The sequence below is a fragment of the Bubalus kerabau genome, chromosome 10, assembly GCF_029407905.1.
Source record: "Bubalus kerabau isolate K-KA32 ecotype Philippines breed swamp buffalo chromosome 10, PCC_UOA_SB_1v2, whole genome shotgun sequence".
Taxonomy (NCBI): domain Eukaryota; kingdom Metazoa; phylum Chordata; class Mammalia; order Artiodactyla; family Bovidae; genus Bubalus; species Bubalus kerabau.
Window position 1 is genome coordinate 71,817,872 of NC_073633.1, and position 11,367 is coordinate 71,829,238.

At 38.6% G+C, this 11,367-nt stretch overlaps 1 long non-coding RNA gene across 1 annotated transcript; it reads right to left on the reverse strand.

The window, feature by feature from the left end:
- Positions 1-10,087: 10,087 nt before the first annotated feature.
- Positions 10,088-11,272, reverse strand: LOC129621542 (uncharacterized). The gene is made up of 3 exons (XR_008699431.1): positions 11,138-11,272; positions 10,435-10,562; positions 10,088-10,349 (listed from the first exon to the last, which is right to left on the reverse strand). It is a non-coding gene; the product is annotated as an uncharacterized LOC129621542 (long non-coding RNA).
- Positions 11,273-11,367: the final 95 nt, after the last annotated feature.

Below are 11,367 nucleotides of genomic sequence, written 5' to 3' on the forward strand. Positions count from 1 at the left end.
GAAGTATATTTGATTTAAAACTTTATATTATTTCTGATGTACAGCACCGTGATTCAGTGTTTTTGCAGATTATACTCCATTATTTTCCAGTCTCAATAAATGAACTATCCTGAGTCACTCACATCATTCCTTTACTCCCCAAACAATGACCACATTTATAAGAGAGTGGCCTGTGTCATTGAAACACATATTTTTCTCTCGGCAGAGCTGACTAGAACCATTAACCATCAACATCATAACACTAGATTTAACTAGCTAAACCAACCCAATCTTACCCCACTTCCCTCGACAAACAGATGAAACATAACTTTTCTTTCACAGCCTGTTAAGACAGATACATAAGCCCAGATCCAAAGCAATGGACATAAATGCAGTCAGAGCCTCAATGGAGGGGGTCCAACAGATCATTGTCTAATATGAAGTGACAACATGACCCAAAAAATACATACTTCTTTTGTTTTTCTTGCAGTTCGCTCCTTCTGTGAGAAGAAAGCTTGCAAAGAATTTTGTGAGCCGAAGCTTTTTAAGCTAACTGCAAGGCTGCCAAGCGCTGTTATTGCAGAATTCATCTACTAAGAGTGTGGTGTCAGTGTTACTGTGGAATCTAGGAGGAATGGATCCTGTTAACTGCCCCCTCAAGTACTCCCACTATCACCAGATGTTGAGATAATGATCAGCACATCGTGTTCTCGAAGGCACGAGTCCCACCAAAATCAACCAGGGATTTCTCCCTATGTCAAATATGTTCAAATAGCATGATGAGAAGAGGTTACCCGCTTTCCTTGGCCATTATAAGTACATGCTTCCTTCTGGTGGGATGTAACTGTGGTTGAGTCAATGATGAAAACTTGGCTCAGAGGACTCTCTTTGAGTAAAAATGACATTTTTCCATTATGGATGCATGTTGCCCTGTATCCCAAGGTGCCTGCAGCATCTTTTCTAATTCACCCATCATTAGACTCTCCTTCTAAGAAACAAAACTCTTGATTGATTGCTTTGCACCCAATTTCCCACCTGCAATGGGGAGCAATAGTAATCCCTCCCAGGTTTCAGGAAGAAAGAAGAGCTCCAGACTGCCTTTTTCATGGCATAGCAATTATTTCAATAATAAAGATTCCTCTTTTACTTTCATGTCTTTGATTCATGAAACTCAAAATGCATAATGTACCCTAAGATGAATAAATTCCCCCATAGTTTTATCATAAAAAAAGAAATTCCCAAAGCATGATTTGCATGTAGTTAGAATCAAATCCCAACTCCAAAACTCAAAATCTGTCTAATAGCCAAAAATTAAATTCAGGAGTTTTTATTTTTCAAAAAAGACCCACAAGATCTTTTCCTCCCCTTAAGAAATTCAGTGCCCAATGCTTCCCTATAAATAGTTGTCAATAAACACAACTGCTGCAAATGTATTCAGTAAATGTTAAGGTCAAAGGCCTTCACTGTTTATTGCCTTGTAAACTCAAAGACAAGTGAATTTATTGCTTGAATGAGTTTCAGGGTATTGGCCTTCATAAAAGTTCTGAATCCCAGGTACAAAATGCTCCATCAACTCACACCAAAGCTATTCTGCACAGAACTGAGAGACCGCCCACCATTGGATTCATAATTCAAACACGTCTTGGAAAGTGTATTGTTTGCCATGTTGCATAGATCCCCATGGATTAGTGCTGAACCTCGCCTGTCATTATTACAAGAACTTGCTTCAACCTAACTATAAATTGCTGCTGCTTCTAAAACAATGTCATGTATTAGTGTACCAATTTAAACTCTCCAAAATATAATAGAAAAGATGTCAATAATGGAAGAGTTTACAATTTCTAATCTACACATAAGGGGGATACCTATAATCTCCTTGATATAACATTTGTCAAATTTTAAAGAAAGGACAATTTTCCATATCAGAGCACATCAGAATGTATGGACTACTTTGGATACTTAATTTTGTAATATTATTCAAAACCTAAGTTTTCTAACCTTCCTGTCAACTGGCAGTTTTATGTATCAATATGTATGCCTAGTAGAGTAGGAACAGGAGAGATCATAAGAGAACTGTTAAATATTGTTACTTTTACAAATAAAAGAGTTATGAAAGAAGTTCACATTTATAGTTTTAAATAGCTGCATAATTATTTCATTGTTCTTTCACTGCAGTGGGCTGGATTCAATCCCTGATTAGGGAACTGAGATCCTGCAAGCCCTCTGGCATGACTGGAAAATAATAACAATAAAGTTAAATTTATTTTTATAAATAAAGGGAACTCTAGGCTCCATGACCATTGGGCCTTACCATCTTAAGTGAGGACCGAAGCAGTGTAATATACAAAGGCTATGATATTAATACCAGAAATGCATCATAAGGTTTAAAATAAAATATCAAACTCAAACCACTGATGGTAAAATAAATTTATCCTAGATTTCTGAATCTCTTCCTGCCTTTTACAGCTTCCAAAGAAAATTGCTGAAGTCATACCCTGAGTAAACCTGAATTTTAGTAATATTAAGTATCTTTCAACTGTCAAAATGTAAAATATTTTTAAATGTCACATATGCTCTAATCCCACTACAAAATGTAGGTTTGAGCTAAATGTTGGGTTGTATCATTCTTTGATATTACTCATGGAAAAGGTGAATTCCTAATCTATTTTCTCTCATGTGAAACAGTAGATTATATCACTTTTGTCCTTGATAAATTCCTTTCATCCTAACAAACATTAAACCACTCACCAATTTTCTCTGAAGCAGTTTTATATATAGAAGTTTTTCTATATATAAGATGGTAATAGCATAGTTGAAAGATATTAACGTACACTTTTGCTATTTTTTATCAAATTAGCTGCATGAAAATTAAACATATTAGATGACTTATAAACTGTCCTGTGCAAAAAAAGAGATTCTTTAAGAAGTGTGTGTTAAATACCTGCCCTGCATTACTGAAATCATTAACACAGGAACCCACCTCTCAAGAAATTCACTGGAGTGGGGATCTTCTGGCATGTAAATAGATGATTATAATGCAAAATGGCAACAATGGAGATACTTCAAATAACTGGAGAGTTTACAGGTGAGAAGGCAAACCAATTAGTGATAACTCTGCGTGTACATCCTTTTTGTTCTTTTTAAAGTACTTTTACCTCATCCCCCATGAAACATCCATATAATGAACTGAAATTCAAATTATTTTCATGGAAAAACATTGTCCACCTACGAGAAGATGGAAATAATATACATGTCTACAAGTCTGCATGTCTACACAAACTGAAATGGCTCATCTTTTAGAAGAAAGCATCTTCTGTAAGGCAGGCTTCCCTTGTGGCCCAGATGGTAAAGAATCCACCTGCAATGCAGGAGACCCCAGTTTGATCTGCTAGAGAAGGGATAGGCTACCCACTCTAGTATCCTTGGGCTTCCCTGGTGGTTCAGCTGGTAAATAATCCGCCTGCAATGTGGGAGACCTGGGTTCAATGCCTGGGTTGGGAAGATCCCCTGGAGAAGGAAAAGGCTACCCACTCCAGTACTCTGGCCTAGAGAATTCCATGGACTGTATAGTCTATGGAGTCACAAAGAATTGGACATGACTGAGCAACTTTCACTTTCACTTTTCTTTTGTAAGACAGCATGAAAATTTTACTACTTCAGTTACCCCTAAAGAGTTTTATGAGTTGGACATTTATTCCAGAGATATGAAATCTGACATTCACACAGAACTTGCACACAAATGTTCACAGATGCTTTATTCATGATAGCCAAAAACTGGAAACCAGTCACGTGTCCTTCAACGTGCTAAGTCACTTCAGTTGTGTCCATCTCTGTGCGACCCTATGAACCATAGGCTCCTCTTGTTCATGGGATTCCGGGCAAGAATACTGGAATGGGTTGCCATTCCCTTCTCCAGGGGATCTTCCCAACCCAGGGATTGAACCCCAGTCTCCTGCTTTGCAGGTGGATTCTTTACCATCTGAGCCACCAGGGAAGCCCATAGCTCTGAAAGAGCAACACAGAAGATACACGTGTTGATGAAGCTGTTCAGTGTCACTGATTATGAGGGTGGCTACATCAACCTACACAAGTAGATAAAGCTGTATCAACTAAATATTAATACATGCGTACACACATGCCTGCATACACACCTATGCACAAGAGTACAAGTAAAAACAGAGGAAATCTGAACAAGATCAGTGGTCGTATCAATGTCAATATCCTGGTTGTGATATTGAATAATACTAGGATTTTCCAAAGCGTTACCACTGGGGGGAACTGGGCAAAGTGCACACTCCATCTCTCTGTGATATTTCTTATAGCTGCATGTGCATCTCCAATTATCTCAGCAAAAACTTTTACATTTTTGAAAAATATTAAAGTAAGCATTATATGTTTGTCGTGTATTAAATGACAGGGGCAACAACATGAGACACTTTTCTATAACACACACGTTAACATAAAAAGAAGAGCACCATCTCTGATGTCTCTACTCTCCTTAAAAGCACACCTGCAGGGAGCTGGATTACTCAAGGATACAAGGACCCTGCCTCATGATATTTACAGACTGCGTCTGAATACCACTGGTAAATCTGACTTTGATTTTCCTAAGCAGCTTCTGAGAGACTATTCATCATTCACAAACCTTGCTGCAGGGCAGTGAGGAAGGTGAATTCAATTTCCAATCAATTTTGATAGCCAATATACTAGATAAAGGAATCCTCATTAACTAATTTACCACCTGGTATGTTCTAGCTTTCCATCTTCACAGTGACACTAAACCTAAGAGCCTGCAGAACCTAAAGGCATCAGTTGAACTAAAGTGACTTGCATCTAGAAATATGTTAATTATCTGATGCTGAAAACACAGAAGGGATTAGAGGGATTCCAAAGCAGTTTGCTGAAACCTTCCTTCGTGCCTGGTCCACAAGGGGGCTGAGCTCCTGCTCACACTGACACTAGTAGAGGCCTTCTCTCTCATCCCCTCAGGCTCCTGGGGATCTAAGGCACTTTTGATAAAGATTGTCCTTATGATCAAGGCATTGATTATACCTGTGTCTTTCAGCACAGGTAGGAATGTATTTCAGATAAGACAATTCCATGTTTGAAAAGTGATCCACAGTCTTTCAAGTAAAAAACATTTTCTACAGAAACACTCTGTAGAATAAAGCTCCCTAAGAAACGGAAAGGCTTTAATGTATAGAGCCTCTTATTCACTCTAAGTCCATGAAAAATCATACTGTGATGATCACTTACTGACACAACCAAAAATAGGTATGTTCGTCTATGAACCAAGAGAGGAAAGATGGGACCAAAAAAATGCCATGAATTAAAGGCTACAATTCCAGCCTTTCTACCATGGCCTGCTAGGTGAAGGGGCCTTTGTTTATACACGGTGTGCCTGAGGAAGGGAAAAGCACAGTTTAGAACTGGAAGATGATTAAGTGTCTTTGGGTGCATGACTCCACCTGAATTTGTTTCCTATGCATCCAAATGAAAATCATAATTCCTCCTTCACCAAATTCACCAGACTGTTATGAGATTCCAGTGAGAAAAGGTATACTAAGCCTTACATTGTTATAGCACTGTACAAAGATAAGGGATTATTATTAATAGTCTAAAGAGGAGATGTCCACTTAAAAAAGTCAATAGAGAACACTCCCTAACTTAAATTCTAAAGTATGCTTCTAAGTCAAACCCTCACCTGAATATTTGTTGATAGGAAGAAAAATGCAGAAAGGCTACTTAATTGCTGAACCAATTTTCTTTGATAACTCCTGACTGACCCAGAATTCTACCAGGTGCAAGAGGTGATAAGGAAGAAAAACATCTGGGATAATCAGGCAACAACTAATGAAACTTAATAGTTAAGTGAGATTTCTAAAAGGAGACCTGTATAATTCATTGATTACGTTGTTTCTATCTGATTATTTGGAAATCCCACCATCTGTGTTTTTTTTTCAATGAAGTTTTAAGATTGCAAGAGCTAATGATCCCATTTTACATGTAAGAAAAGTGGAGACCCTCTCAAGTCACACAAGTTTAATACACACAAGCCACGCTGATTTCACGTAATTAATGCCAGCACACATGATGTATGCCAGCACACAGGAAACATCCAACAAGGATGGCACCTCCAACAGATTCAGAGAAGAGGCAGAGATAAAAGCACATCTCTGGACTTGTCTGAATTCCCGGCAAATTCAGGCCAAATCTTCCAATCCACCCAAGGTCTTGACTGAACACACAGTGACTAGGCAACACTGCCTTCCAGTGGCAACAATATGTTTCAAGAATCAGAAACCACAGAGAGTATGTACAATTCCAACAAGTTGGTATCCATTTACCCTTAGACCCAAAGAAACACCAAAAGATGATTTTCAAAGCTTTGGTGTAGACACTAACTAAAATTCCACTATTAGTAATCTTTTCTTAGTACTGGTTGAAAAAATTTAGAGAATTTATCTCCCTTTTGTAGATGGAATCAAATTCAGAACAATTATGCATTTCAAATAAAGCCATAGGCTCAATAACTCTGAACTGACTTTAGTGTGGTCGTCTTGTATGCCATCACTGAAAGCATACTCGGCATCCAGTGGTTCCAGACACAGCAAAATCAAAGTGATGCTTTGCAACATGGTTGTTCAAAGGTACTCATGAATTTATGAAAATTCCAGATTTTCTTTGATTGAAACCAGTCCACCCATTCCTTACATTTCTCTTTAATTCCCCAAAACACCTAATGCAGGATTAAGGATATTTTGGATATTTGAGAAATAATGATTGTAATGCGTTTATTTCATGTCTGTGCTAACTAAGAAATGTCATACCTAGTTTCCTAGCCCAAATTTATCTTGTCTAGTTATTCTCTACTCTGAATCCTCCATACCTGCTGGCCTGTCTGAAACTTCTCAGTGAGTTGATGGGATTTATCCTCATTATTTTTATCTATGGCTTAACTATCACCTTCCCTGTCTGTCTCATGGCAGGGCTTCTGTCTCTTGGAATCCACATCTCCAATGCTACCATTCTTTCCTCCTGAGTGGTTATTGCCACATGAATAGCTCCAGAATTTATGTTTCAAGGGGTCTGAGCAGGTTATACCAAGAGAAACCAAGGTATCTTCCAAAAGACCTGCCTTATTAAGGGTAATTAGAACAGTGATGCCAACATTGCAAAGGCCTCATATATCTGAAGGCATCAAAGCACTTGCAAGTTTTTTCACTAATAAACTCTACATCCTTTAGAGAGAGTTTAGAAGCCTAATATCATATCAACCAAAGGATGCAACTGACACAGACAGAAGTTTCATAAATGTTTCATAATAAGGGATTGGTCAAACGTAATGTCATTTGGTGGCATACTGTGTAATTACCAGGGCTTCCCAAGTGGTTCAACAGTAAAGAATCTGCCTGCCCAGCAGCAGACGCAGGTTCAATCCCTGGGTCGAGAAGATCCCCTGGAGAAGGAAGTGGCAACCCACTTAAGTATTCTTGCCTGGGAAATCCCATGGACAGAGAAACCTGGCAGGCTAGTCCATGGGATCACAAAAGAATCGGTCACAACTTTGCAACTAAATAACAATATGTAATTATTAATATTAAAATAATGAAATGTTTATTGAGATAGAAAGATGGCAACAATATACCACTAAGGAGACAACGAAGCAGGTTACCAGATTTAATATACTATACGCTGTTTTAGTAAATGTGTATGTATGTATATGGAGGCACCACAAATATAAAACTGCCTCCCACATACAGATAATACCCATAAGCCCTCCTCTCCTTCCCCCCTTCTCCCAAATAGACAAAAAAATCTAAGAAAAATCAGTTCTTGGGTTTTTCTAAAAGACTTTTACACAAGTCCTCTAGTTGTATGCTTGTAAATGTTTAACCACTGGTACCCCAGGAGGAAAGGCCTGATTTGTGGCATTTACCAATTTCTATAGTGCAAATAACTCTCATTATGATCACTTTTAAGCTACCAACTTGATTTTACTGAGTATGGTGTTGGGAAAAGATACTCACAATAGGCACAACTGCTCTGGCAAAGCCACAGGGCCAATTTCAGCAACCCACTGCCCAGGCCCCGCTTGCAAACATACTGTAGTCTGTAAGCCTCTCTTATACAGAGTAAATAACAGAATGTATGTTGTAAGTGGCTTTTCTTTCTTGCTATTGATCTGTATTTTATACCTTTTCAACAAAGAACATGTGTTGTTTCCTGTGTTGTTTTTTACTTATTTAAATTTTAAAAGAAAGTGTCTCTTTTATTACCTTGAAGTGGAGAAGATCTTTGTAAACATGACTTAAACCAGAAGCCATAAATAAATTTTATCAATTTCACTACATAAATATAAGACCTTTTGCACAGCAAAAAAAAAAAACAAAAAAAAAACAAAAAAAAACAACCTTTTATAAAGAAAGTTGAAATAGAAATGACAAACTAGAAAAAATACGTGCCATTTTTTTCTCAGAAACATCAGCTACTCCCATATATAGTCATTTCCCAACTGAAAACCTAATAGAAAAATAAGTAACGATTTGAACAATTCAAGAAGAAAGGAAAGGCTCTTGGATAGATGTCCTCATCCATCTACTCACCAATAAGATAAATGCAACTTAAAATTTAAAATGGAGTTATCATTTACTTAATCTACCAGACTGATAAAGTTGCAAATAATTTGAATGCACATGCTGTGATGGGAGTTTAATTTGGTACAAATTCTCTATGTGTCATGGTCTGAGTAACGACCCACAGGATGGGCAACATGGCAGCCTACAACCTGTGACTATGTTACCTTACATGGCAAAAAAGGGACTTTGCAGATGTGATTAGTTATGAGCCTTGAAGTGGGAGATTCTCCCATGTTATCCAAGTGTGCTCAATATAGTCACGAGAGTCTGTATGAAAGGGAAGCAGGAGAGTCAGAGTCGGAGCAGATGTAACGATGGAAGCAGAGGTCAGAGAAAGAGAGATTTGAAGATGCTACACATCTGCCTTGAAGATGGAGGAAGGGGTCACAAGCCAAGGAATGAAGGCAGACTCTAGAACTGAAAGAGGCAGGAAATGAATTCTTCTGTAGAGCCTCCAGAAGGAACACAGCCCTGCTGACTCCTTGATTTTCAGACTTCTGACCTCCAGAACTGTAAGATAACACTTTTGTGTTGTTTTATGCCACCATGTTAGTGGTCATTTCTTACAGCAGCAATAGGAAACTAATAGAGAAATCTGGCCAACTATAAATGCATACACTCTTTGGCTCAACAAGCCACGTTTAGGAATTTAACTGAAGAAAACATATGGGCTTCTCAGGTGGCACTAGTGGTAAAGAACCCGCCTGCCAAGGCAGGAGTCATAAGAGACATGGGTTTGATCCCTGAGTCAGGGAAGATCCCCTGGAGAAGGGAATGGCAACCCACTCTAGTATTCTTGCCTGGAGAATCCCATGAACAAAGGAGCCTGGGGGCTACAGTCCATAGGGTCACAAAAAGTCAGACATGACTGAAGCGACTGAGCATGCGTGTACACATATTTACGTACACAAAAAATGATGCATGCTCTATATTGTTGTTTGTAACAGCAGACAACTGGAATTCATGTAAATGTCCAACAAAAGGAGACTGATTAATATGATAAAGCCACACGATGTAATAGTATGTAGCCATGAAGAATGAATAAGGGACTTCCCTGCTGGTCCAGTAGCTAAGACTCCATACTCCCAATGCAGGGGGCCTGGGTTTAATCCCTGCTCAAGGAACTTGACCCTAAATACTGCACTAAAAGGTCCCGTGTGCCACCACTAAGACCTAGTACAGCCAAATAAGCAAACAAATAAATTTTTTAAAAGAATAAGAAAGGTCTTTGTGTCATGATACTACAAGATCTATAAGATACAGTAAATTTAAAAAGGAGGATGTTTTCAGTATACCAAGTACAGTGGGTACAGTATGCTAACAATTATATAGAAATGGGGAGAAAGGAAGACTTACTTATTTACATATATATGCATAAATACGTCTGGAATAGTAAGCAATAAACTAATAGTATTTGTTGCCAATGGGGAAGGGAATTGGATGGCTGACATTAGAAGGGAACAGGAGACTTCTTACTTTTTGTGTTTTATTAATATCCATACATGTAATATGAATATACTACCTATTCAAATATTCAAATAAAAACAGAAAGAATAAAAATTAAACAAGAAAGAGATTATGCAGCTTGACCAGGTCACCAGCCAAGTCAGTAAAGATGCCATTATCATCAGTGGGTCTCTGAAGAACCTACTGTTGTTTTTGAGGAAGGCAATGCCATAAATTCCAGTCATTCTAGAACCATGGGGGTGGATTCGTGGCACTCTCTGTGACCTAAGGAGCAGGAAGCAAAGGGGATTTCACAGTCAGGTGGGGTGTGAATGGAGCCTGCGGTGGGCTAGAACAGAAGTAACCTTACCTTGTTTCCAAATGAGGATCTATATTTGCTTTAAGCCAGGGGCGAGAATTTTTTCAGAAGTCCTTGCAGAAAACGTATGCAGTCTCAGAAACTCTGTTGAGTAGGGTTGCCAGATTCAACAAGTAAAACTACAGGATACCAAGTGTAAATTTGAGTTTCAGATAAACAAAAGTTAAAAATTAAAAAATTTTAATGGGGGAAATGCTTTTTAATTTTTAACCATTTGCTATTTCTCTGAAATTCAAATTGAACTGAGCATCCTGTATTTTATTTGACAGCCCTACCTCTGAACTTCCTTAGAGGCCACACAGGAGCCACAGGCCGGGAGGTGAGGACAGATGGGCACATGTAGGTGCAGCCCACTCTCCTTTCATAGACACAGCACACACCCTTCTGATAGGAAGGAAGGCACAGGGAACTGAACAGAGTTGCGTGGGAAGGCACTGCTTCACCCAGGAAGTGTCACTGGCCAAGGACAAAGGTATGTGACTCCATGTTAAAGTCTCTCTGCTCGCCTCTGGCCCTGGAGGTTCCTGAAGGTAAAGTGTGGAATGCTCTAGAAGTTTGGAATGGGGGTGGGGAGTGTCAGGCAACCTATAGAAATGTTCTCCCAGCCCAGGTAATAAACGTATTCCTTTCCCCCAAATACCATTAAAGATGCTTTAAAAAAAATCTTTAAAAAAAAAAAACCCTTTAAGCTGACCTCCTGCCAAAGTACACATCAATTATACAGCTTCAGTCAGGCGGATGCTCGAGGAAAGGGGGATAATGTTACACCCAGCTGGGCACTTTGTAGTTAGCACAAATGTAATATAAAGCACAGCAGAGTTCGTCAAGTGTCTGTCTGGATTTTCAGTTTTCATTAGTGCTATAATTAAAACCACATTTTCAGCTCTATTACCTGTAACAAGAAAGGAATGAGAAATGAGGTTG